Source organism: Parasteatoda tepidariorum, chromosome 6 (genome assembly GCF_043381705.1).
Source record: "Parasteatoda tepidariorum isolate YZ-2023 chromosome 6, CAS_Ptep_4.0, whole genome shotgun sequence".
Lineage (NCBI taxonomy): Eukaryota > Metazoa > Arthropoda > Arachnida > Araneae > Theridiidae > Parasteatoda > Parasteatoda tepidariorum.
The window spans coordinates 63,487,166-63,498,762 of record NC_092209.1 but is presented as its reverse complement, the minus strand read 5'-3'; the positions used below and the strand labels follow the sequence as shown (position 1 = coordinate 63,498,762).

Below are 11,597 nucleotides of genomic sequence, written 5' to 3'. Positions count from 1 at the left end.
ATTATAATCTTTCCTATTAATTATAGTTCATTCTATATGAATTGATAGGACTTGATTGTTTTTGTTACTTTTTAAAGAATACTACTACGAGCTAAGAATAATACTGATAATCGTTGTTGAATTATAAAACTGTATTTCAAATTGAAAACTTCGGTTAAAGACACTTTGCTCTCTTCATAGAAGTTCCCTTTACTGTTTTTCAAAGTAACACATAATTTATATTATAATTTTTCCTATTAATTATTGTTCATTCTATATAAATTGATAGATCTTGATTGTTTTCGTTACTTTTTAAGGAATATACTAATACGAGCTAAAAAATAATGCTGACAATCATTGTTGAATTATAAAATTGTATTTCAAAATATATAATTTCGGTAAAAGACACTTTGCTCTTCTCATAGAAGTTCCCTTTACTGTTTTTCAAAGTAACAGATAATTTATATTATAATTTTTCCTATTAATTACTGTTCAATCTATATAAATTGATAGATCTTGATTGATTTCGTTACTTTTTAAAGAATACGAATACGAGCTAAGAATAATACTGGTAATCGTTGTTGAATTATAAAATTTTATTTCAAATTGGTAAAAGACACTTCGGTAAAAGACACTATGCTCTCTTCATAGAAGTTCCCTTTACTGTTTTTCAAAGTAACAGATAATTTATTTTATAATTTTTTTTCTTATTAATTATTGTTCAATCTCTATAAATTGATACATTTCGATTGCATCCGTTACTTTTGAAAATATAACGCAAACAAGAAATAACGCTGACAACGCTGCTTTGAATTATGAAATCAAATTAATTTCAGTGTAAGACAATTTACTCATTTCATAGAAATTCATTTCACTGCTTTTCAAAAAATATTCTTTTTGGGAGAGTTTTATTTATTTGTCATAAATTATTGTTAAGTCCAAGTAAAGTGATAGATCTCGAGCGCGTTTGTTACTTTCGGAAAAAAACTATACAAGCTAAGAATAACACTGACAATTGGTCGTATTTCAATGAAGGATAAAACATTACAAATTCAGTTGACACATTCACTGCAAATAGGTGTTTTATGATTGAATTGTTTGTTTTATGAAGCTTTGTTTTACCATTGACAACTAGATTATGTTTTTCTTCCCACGGCATCATGTGTTTTTTCAAAATTATGAAGGTTTCTTTCTCTTCCTTTCTTTGCTCTAAATCAAACTGTTTTTAGTTATGAATAATTTGTCTGAATATCTATGCAATTTTACAATTCGCAGAGCAAACCCACAATCAAAAAAATGAAAAATTGTATTTGTATAAAATATTAATTATCTCTTTATAATATTGCACATGATATACTTTAAATACCAAACCACTAAGATCGGCAATCGATGCAAATTGATCAGGCATATTGCAGGCAAATGGATCAGATACAAACACAGAAGACTGAATTAATGAAGAAGCTGTGCTTATTGAATACTTTAACCACCACACCGAATGTGTGGCTATTTACCAATGAAATAAATAAAAAAATATTGAAATATGTAAAAAAAGACCTGGATTGCTTGCTGCCGGCCTTTGTCTGTACTTTCATAGGGATTTTTTTACGATGTATAGTGAGCTGTTATGTAGTAGAAATGAGTCCTGCTATTATTCAGTTAAAATTCAAATTTTATCTAGTACGTAAATAGTTTTTTTTTTAAATAAAAAAATAAATAAATTAAAAATTTAGAAAAAACAGTGTATTAAATAGCAAATAACTCCAGAATTTTCCCCATTGTTATGAACATCAAGCACAAATTAGTAGATCTTAAAAGATATCTGGCTTTGCAATTTTACTTATCAAAAATGAATAAATGCTATATAATTATGCACTATAGGTAACTGTAATTCGTAAAAGTTTCAGGTTACAATGTTTTTCTAACTATTCCCTCATAGCTGTGTAGGATTTTAGGGATGATGCACCAAAAGTGCCGCTTCTTTTTACCGTAATTTTATCCTTAATTATTTATAGTTTGAGCCCTTTCATACTAATTTTATTGTGATGTATCGTTTAATAAAAAATGCCTCCAAGTGAACATGAAGTGATTTCCCCACATTTATGTTTGAACTTAACGTACCTGCCACAACTGTCTTGGCTTAACGGTAACAATTGATGACTAGTAAGATCCGAAACAATCAAGTATAGGGCTGTGTAGTGTTGCTGTAATTGTTATTATTGCTATTATTAGTGGTAGTAAGTGGTCTAAAGGTAGTAGTAGTAGGATCTAGTAAGGATCTAGATTGTCTTATATTGAATTTCAAATTAATTTCATATTCTTGATTTTGATAAGTAATTGATTTAGCAGTTTGTTCTTTTATTACTCAAAAGAAGTAAATTTCGTAACAAAATTTTAAGACAAAAAAACAATGTCTTAGAAACTTCAATCTTGAGATAATTGCTTTATAAATGCATTCCACTTTTAAAGTTTATGTTGTAGTACATTGTTTGGAATTTAATAACTTTAACTAAATATTTTTTACGAGCGAAATTTTAATTATTAAATACATTTGGGATTTACCAATCTCTTAATTAATTAACTTTTTCCATAGTTAGAAATATTGATTTACATTGAAATAAAAATACTAATATTTATAATAAATATTTAAGTTAAATGAGTTATTAACATTACAAAAATTAAAACTTTTAGGACACAAAATAATTTATATTAAACATTTTCAAACTATTACTATGATTTTTAACATATCATTAAATTAAAAATGCGACAATTATAATTAAAATTCCACAATATATTTTATATTCATCCAAATTTTCTTATATCATTCTAAAAATATTTAAGAACAAAATATAAAAGCTTGAATATTTTTTCACCATCTTAATGTACTTTCCTTCCCCATATTATTTTTCTTTTAACTTCATACCTTTGCGATACCAGACACTATTTATTTATTGAATAGAATAATTTTCTTTACTCTACATCATCCAGCTCTAAATATGATTAATTGCTTTTGTATGACGTGAGTTTCCTCTAACCAAACTCTCATATTGAGATTGCTATTTTGACCTGATAAATACATATTTTGACCTCTTCTGTATAATTCTACTTTTAAAATAATTATTCATAAAATTTTTGTTGAAAATGAAATTTTTTAAGAGAAAATAAACTTTGTATAAAAGTCAATAAAATTTATCGTTGGTAGTTATTAATTTATTTCCAGCATAGGTTATGCATAATTAGCAAAAATTTTGTATTTATGTGAATTTAGATAAAATTGAACTTTTAATACTACTGTATCGGTGAGACAAATCGAATCATAAGAATTAAAGTTAGCTTCATAAAATCAAAATATGTGGTATTTAAACCATCGATTCGTTATCGTTCATATGGTAACGGCTCACTGGAAATTCTGGTGTTCAAAATGATAGTTTTTTCTTACCAAAAATATAGTAGAAAATACAAAATTTAAAGCAAATTTAACCGAATAAATTGTTTCTATGGCATGCTCTAAGATATCATGATAAAATCATCAAATTTTACCGCATATTGTAAGATCATGTTTTATTGTTTATTTTACCACAATCATTATCAAAGCACTTTGATAAAAATTACCGAGTTTTTTTAGGTCCCCGTAGAGCCAGAAATATTAAATTTTACCATATTCGGGTAATTATAACCACTTTTTTTCGGTGTACAAGCTGAGTTTTTTAGTTATATTTAAAAGAATCTTCAGTTTTTTTTTTTTTTTTTTTTTTTTTTTTTTTTTTTTTTTTTTTTTTTTTTNTTTCAACATATCATTATATTAAGAATGCGACAATTATAATTAAAATTCCATAATATATTTTATATTCATCCAAATTTTCTTATATCATTCTAAAAATATTTAAGAACAGAATATAAAAGCTTGAATATTTTTCACCATCTTAATGTACTTTCCTTCCCCATATTATTTTTCTTTTAACTTCATACCTTTGCGATACCAGACGCTATTTATTTATTGAATAGAATAATTTTCTTTACTCTACATCATCCAGCTCTAAATATGATTAATTGCTTTTGTATGACGTGAGTTTCCTCTAACCAAACTCTCATATTCAGATTGCTATTTTGACCTGATAAATACATATTTTGACCTCTTCTGTATAATTCAACTTTTAAAATAATTATTAATGAAATTTTTGTTGAAAATGGAATTTTTTAAGAGAAAATAAACTCTAAATAGATTTTGTATAAAAGTCAATAAAATTTATCTTCGGTAGTTATTAATTTATTTCTGGCATAGTTTATGCATGGTTAGCAGAAATATTATATTTATGTGAATTTAGATTAAATTGAACTTTTAATACTACACGGAGAAAAAATTGTGGTAAATTTCCGTAAGGCATCGTTAAGACAAATCCAATAAAAAAATTAAGTTAGCTTTATAAAATCAAAATATGTGGTATTTAAACCATCGATTCCTAATCGTTCGTATGATAACGGCTCACTGGAAATTCTGGTGTTAAAAATGATAGTTTTTTCTTATCAAAAATTTAGTAGAAAATACAAAATTTAAAGCAAGTTTAATCGAATAAATTGTTTCTATATCATGCTGTAAGATATCATGATAAAATCATCAAATTTTACCACATATTATAAAACCATGTTTTATTGTTTACCATAATCATTACCAAAGCACTTTGATAAAAATTACCGAGTTTTTTTCGGTTCCCATAGAGCCAGAAATATTACATTTTACCATATTCGGGTAATTATAACCACTTTTTTTTCGGTGTACAGGATGAGTTTTTCAGTTATATTTAACAGAATCATTTTTTTTTAAAATTTCTCTCATTTGTCAGCTTCTGTACTACAATGGCTTGAAAATACTGCAAATAATGCTATTAATAACTATATTAGAATACGAACTTTTTAATATTTAAGAAAACATAATAATTATCAAGAATATAAAGATTTTATATTTGAGAAGAAAACACCTATCACATACATTATATTTTAATATTTTAAGAGATTATGAAAACTAAGAATACTAAGTTTTCATATTGAATAAGACAATAACAATCTATTATAAAGAATATTATATTAAAATATTTTCAAAAATCATTTTGAGCAAGAATATATATAAAATTACCAAAATTTACCAAATTTTATCACATATTATAAATCAATATCTTATTGCTAATTTTACCAAAATAATTACCAAAGTACTTCGATAAAAATTACCAAGCTTTTTTGTGTTCTCGTAGAGTCAGAAACACGATTAATTTCACCATATTCTGAGAGTTTTTAAAATAATTGTTTTTCTTAGCTAACATTTTAAGAAGCTGCACACTGTACGAAAGATACTCAATGAAGTTCTGATCGCAACTTTCTGCATAAGTTCGTACATTCGTACTGTGCAAATTGCTTAAATGTGTTAAGCCTACAGTAGGTAAGTGAGCTTTGAAGACTAGTATTTACGAATTAAGCTGTCCTGATTTGAATTATTTTTCAAGGCATTATTCACAAAGATCATACTTAAATTATTAATTGCACTTAAATATACTATAAACAAATCGAATTTTGTAAATCAGTATTAATTATATTTTACTTTCATTATTCCAAGTTCAAGTTTAGGGACACTGTTATATTTAAGTATAAGCTTGACACACCTATTAATAATATCTGTTTATCCTTTGATGCTTACGACACTTACCTAAAATATTTTATTGTAGTATTCTATATTTTTATTACTGTTACATTTAAGTATAAGTTTGCTACTCTGTTTAAAATGCATGTTTATCCTTTGATGCTTACGACATCTATGACAGCACAACCTAAAATAGTTTTCTCTCCCTTGATGCGAATATAAAAGCTGTTACAAAAGAGGTCGAAATAAGCTCTTCCTTTTCAAAATACTTATAAGCAAAACAACTTGTATTATTTTGCGTACAATAAACATTTCTAAGTACGAAAGTTGCGTAAAATTTCAGTGAAGGCAACGCATTCCAACTCTTAGGAACACCAATAATAACAGATCGAAATTCACCTATTTCCTTCTATAATAAAAATATATCAAATTGCACTTGCGTAAAAGCTAGCTTGGAAATCAACTTCGTGATACAGACGGAAAGAGAGAAAGTAAATAAGACGTAATCGAGGTAGAAACTTTCCGATAACAGCGACAAACGGCGAAGATGGAGGCATTGATAAAATATTTTTAATTTAAATGTTTTCGAAATCTCATGAGATTTTGCGAAATACGATTCGCAATATAGAATTTAATTAAATTCAGATAAATATTTTCAATTTTGCAGGAATGTTTTCGAATTCGTTATCGGCGTTTTTCTTTTTTTTTTTCGTTTCTTTTTCCAATTTCATAAACTATTTCTTATCATTAATACCAAATCGCCATCTGACCTCCCATTTAAATTGTGGAAAATTAAAAAAAAAAAAAACAAGAAAAAAAAAGAAGCGGAAAAGAATAAAACACAGACCACCCTAAATAACTTTTAATCTAATGATCGGATCTTGACGTTCTAGAACTCAATTTCAATGGTTTAAGGGTGTGACTTTAAAAATGCTAATCAATAAGTGCAGACGATCAAACACAAAAAACGTACCTTCTCCGAATAAACATCCTTTTTTTTTCGGTGTTCTCAGATTTCTGACCTCCAAAATATAGCGGGGAGCCGCAATCTGGGAAATGTGGTCCCTATAGTTTATTCAGGAGAGCAATTCCAAGTTTAGGTCCCTAAATATTAATTTTTCTTTCTGCGTATTTCGTTATATCAGGAGAACTTTTTAAGCGAATTAGAAAAGTTTTTGAATACAATTATAAAATTCGTTTCTCCAAAAATAATTCCATGCAAAAAAATAACATTTAGTGAATCTTTTTATTATCTTATTTAATAATGGTCAAAAAAATTTTGAACAGTAAGGTATACAATTTTTTGCATCATTTTAAAGCATATAATTTTGCATGACAAAATAGAAAATTCGCGTAAAATCTGCCAAATAGCTCCCGAGAAATTGAATTTCAAAAAAGCCAGATATTTAAAATTAGATTTCTCATTAACTATTAGACCGATTCTGTTCAAATTTCGCATTTTGTTATGTAAAATTACATACTCTAAAATTACGTAAAAAAAATTTATGTCTTTCAAGATATAATGAAAGATTTCCAAGATATAACGAAATACGCAAAAAATAAAATTAACATTAAAGGTTCCAAACTTTTGAACACTCTCTTGACCAACAGACCAAAGGCCAAATCAAAACATGTGATCTCAATAGACCAATAGATAAATTTAATTAAATATTTATTATTTTAGGTTGAATAGTTCCTGAGAAATCAAATTTTAACTCTACAACTTTCTCAAAATTCGATTTCTCAGGAACTAATCGACCAATTTTGCTCAAATTATGTATTTTACCGTGTAAAATTACCTACTTTAAGAAGATGCAAAAAATATATACTTTACAACTCAAAATTATTTCAAATATTATTAAAAAAATAATAAAAAATACTAATTATTTTTAAAATTTATCTTTTGCGTGGAATTATTTTTGGACAAACAAAGTTTATAATTGTGTGCAAATTTTTTTTAATTAGCTTGAAAAGTTCTCGTGATATGGCGAAACACACAAAAAGTAAAATTAACATTAAAGGATCTGAACTTTATATCGCTCTCCTGACAAAACAATGGGGTCCATATTTCCCAGATTGCGGCTACGCCCTGTATTTTGGGTGTCAGAAATCCGAATCCGTCGGAAAAAGAAGTATGTTTACTCAGCGAAAGTACGTTTTTGTGTCTGATTTTGTAACTTAAAATATTTTCTGTTTTTATTAACGTATTTGAGGTCACCCCTTTGAGCCCTTAAGATTGAGTCCTAGAGCGTAAATTGAAGCAATCAAATTTATTTTTAATTAAAGAAATTAATTTAGTTTTTGAAATTTTTTATCGAATATTTACAAATTGCGCTAAGTATAAAGTCCAATTTTATAGCTATCCCACTAGAACGAATACAAAGAAAAAATATATAATTCTGTAGATTTGAAAAACGCATAGTTTCTTTTCCTTTTTATTTTTATTTTCAAGAAGCTTGCAATAGATAAAATTATTGTAAAATTACTACATTATTCTCAAGAATAAAATTCAAGAAGTGCTAAATAAACTTAACATAATAATTAAATTACTCATATCACCTTACGTTTAATTAATAAATCAAATTTGTGAAAAGAATTCTAGTAACAGGACAGATGATGGCGTTTAATCAATCTAAAGTGAGCTTAAACTGTTACTGCATAATAATTCCTTTCCCCTAAATTAAGCAATATAGAGAGATGAAAAGCATGTTTTGAAAAGAAAAAGATGTTCTTCAAATCATCCATTTTCTTGAGAGGATCGTTAGCTAAATTTATCGAGGTAATAAATAATATTGTGCGTTGAAACAAGTTATAAATATTCATGCTTTGCTCACCGTAATTTTGTTTTGTTTGCTAAAGCTGGCAAAGGAATTTAATGCTTACAATTTGTAAGATGAATGCTCTACTGAAACTTCAAAAATAAATAAATAGTTAAAACGACATAATTTATAGGAGACTATGTTTTGTTTTAAATTCGCGCAAACGATATTTTAATCATAATTTAAATTTTTGCAAACGATATTTTAATTATAATATAAATTTTAGTAAGGAGCATTCATGTGAATTAAATTGCTGTTTTCTGACGAATTATTAAGATAGGAATAATTTTAAAGGAGATGTTTTGATTTATGATGCTTTTAAGCATGCAAAAATAATGGGACGAATAATAAAATCTTTTCAAAAGAACAATAGTGCATACTGATGAGAAGAAAGCAGTAACTTTGTAATTGTTTAGACACATATGCTAAGTAATATTCTAAAAGTACTCAAAATTCTATACTTAAAAACACTTAAGTTTAGAATAGTAACTGATGAGCCTGACGAAAATGGTTATTTTTAATGAGAAACGATGTTTTATAAAAAGTTTCCTGCTGTTGTTGGCAACATGTATTTTCAATGCTATCGTATTTAACCTCACTTTAATGTCTCTTAGTACTTTTTCCCACAGAGCTTTTGATAAATCTTGAAAATGATAATTAAAAATGCAAATAAAAGATTTATCATAAAGCTAATTTGTTGTCATCTATATGTAAAGATTGACGCTATTCTGTTTTTTTGCGATGGCGTGTGTTAAATTTTGGTTTCAATTTTCTAACAATTTTCCAAACAATAAAAAAGCAGAGTTCTTTCGAGTGCCTTAACTTTTAAAAATGAAGATAAACTTTTTACAAAACGAAACTTTTTTTTAAATCAGAAATTTATCAACTCAGTTTAACATCGGATCATAGAATTTATTTAAAAGATGAACATCCCATAATTTGCATAGACTTTTAATATAAAATGGTACGACTTGTACAATTAATTATTAGAAAGAAACGGGCGTATTCGCTCTGCCATATTAAAAATACAGTATAATAATGCCACATATGTTATTAACATTAATATTTTTCAAAGTTATATTTGAATAATTTTTCTGGAATTTTTTAGAAAACTGAAATGAAAAGTGCAAAATTACTGTGCAAACTTCAATAGCACTCTTTAAGTTTTTAATTTCAACTTTTCTTGCAATATTTAAGTAAACGAATCTTTATTTTTATAGAACGTAAAGCAAATTCACATGTATTTCGCCACCATCCAGCAAATTTTCATCATATTTCATAGGGGGGGGGTCAAAAAATGAGGGGGGTCCCCTCTCAAATTGTCAAAAAATAATTCGATCATCACAACTCACATATGTAAATAGTAACCAAGGCATGGAAATGCTGTTGTAGAACAACGTTTTTCTCATGAAGTAACTCAATATGCTGTGTCAAAATTTTTTTTGAAGTATAAAATTCAGCACACAGGATCAGTTTAACCATTTTTTTAATAAAATAATATACATTAAGTCCCTTTTTGTAAAAACTTATTCTACAGTAATAATTAATATGATACAGACACTTCAGTGTGTGATCGTTATTCTTTCAGAATTTATCACAATTCTTTTTAGAAATATTAATTCTACAACAACTCTCTTTACTGAAAAATATTTTTACCAGATAGAACGTTTTTAAATTTATTTTATTGTTTCAGTTTTAATTTTTTTTGGTCCAAAAATACGCATAATCCACATAACATTTTATATTTGTGTAGAAATCGTGCCTTTCTCAAAAGAATTTCTTTAAGATTATTCTTTTGTATTATTACTAAGCTTTCATACTACATTATTAAAGGTTTTTATTCTAAGGAAACTTATTTACATGGAAAAAAAATAATCACAATAATAACATTTTTAGGTCTTAAAAATAAGAGATCTAAAATTATATTTACCCAAATAAAGAGTCAATAATAAATATCTTCTGAAAGAAGTTTTTAGGAAGAAAAAAACATTTATAAAATCATTTAGTTCCAGTTTCGCTCTTACAATAGATTTCTGCGAGAATTCCTGGAATGTTTAGGTTTCGTTATTTTCTTTCAAACAGCTTTTTTTTAAATGAACATTTTTAAAAATTTTGACTCATCGTAAAATACAATTTGAATAATAAAATATTTCATATCTACGTATTAAATTCAGAATAAAAAAATCAAGGCAATTAAATTAAACGTTATATAAAACATTTTCTCAATTTCAGTTCGTAATAAAAAATAATAATCTGTTATATTTCATTTTAATTTAGAGAGTTTTCCTAAATTTTATGCAGTTACCGCGCATTAAAAATTTCTTAATTAGTTATTTTATAACATTTTGGAATGAAATAAAAATAAACTGGAATAAAGTAAACTTCATTTAACCATGCTGTTCAGCGGATGAAGATATTAAAAAAGAGTTATAAATAAAAAGAGAAGGATGGCACATGACAAAGGAAATATCTTACCTCCGTAATTAACACTTTAGCAGCTCCTCATAAGACAAAACTTATCGTTGCGGAAGGGGAAGCGGAACTTGGAATAACGACCTTAACTTTATTTTGTTTATTCTTTTTTATCATAGAGGAGAAAATAAATAAATTATCAGTACTAAAAATAGAATTTTAAACTTGATTATCACTTGAAAAAAGAACAATTAAAATCAGTTTAAATAAAACAAAAAATTCGAAAACTAATTCCAAACGAAACTAAGAACAGTCAGGAAACGCACATCACAACTCGGACCACCACTCAGCAGACGATACTGTTCTCCCTTGCGTGCGATCGCTACTGGAAGACTGGCTCTGCTTCGACTTCTACGCTCCAAAGTGGCAACAGTGATTCTGTGACGTCATCCATAGAGAGGGAACAGCGAGAGCAGAGAATGGACACTCCGTTGAGATGGATATGCATAGTTTTTGTTATTTATATTTTTTTGCCGCCCCACAGTCTTCCCCTGGGGGGTCGGACCATAATGGAAGTTGCAGACGAATATCTACTTATTAAATAAAGTGATTAGGATGATGTCATCCCTGGGTGGAATAAATATTTTTCCGTTCCACCATATTCTGCGTGTTTTAGAACAGAAACAAATAATAAAAATTCTGAAAGGGATGATAAAGGTTTGCCGTCCCGATAAAAGTGGAAGTGGAACCCCAGTGGAACA

At 27.1% G+C, this 11,597-nt stretch overlaps 1 protein-coding gene across 1 annotated transcript in view; it reads right to left on the bottom strand.

The window, feature by feature from the left end:
- Window positions 1-11,310, bottom strand: part of LOC107453436 (bone morphogenetic protein 1) — a 253,920-nt gene extending 242,610 nt beyond the window's left edge. Inside the window, exon 1 of the mRNA XM_043049329.2 lies at window positions 10,900-11,310. The gene's annotated coding sequence lies outside the window, so the exon portion shown is untranslated. The remainder of the gene's footprint in view (window positions 1-10,899) is intronic.
- Window positions 11,311-11,597: the final 287 nt, after the last annotated feature.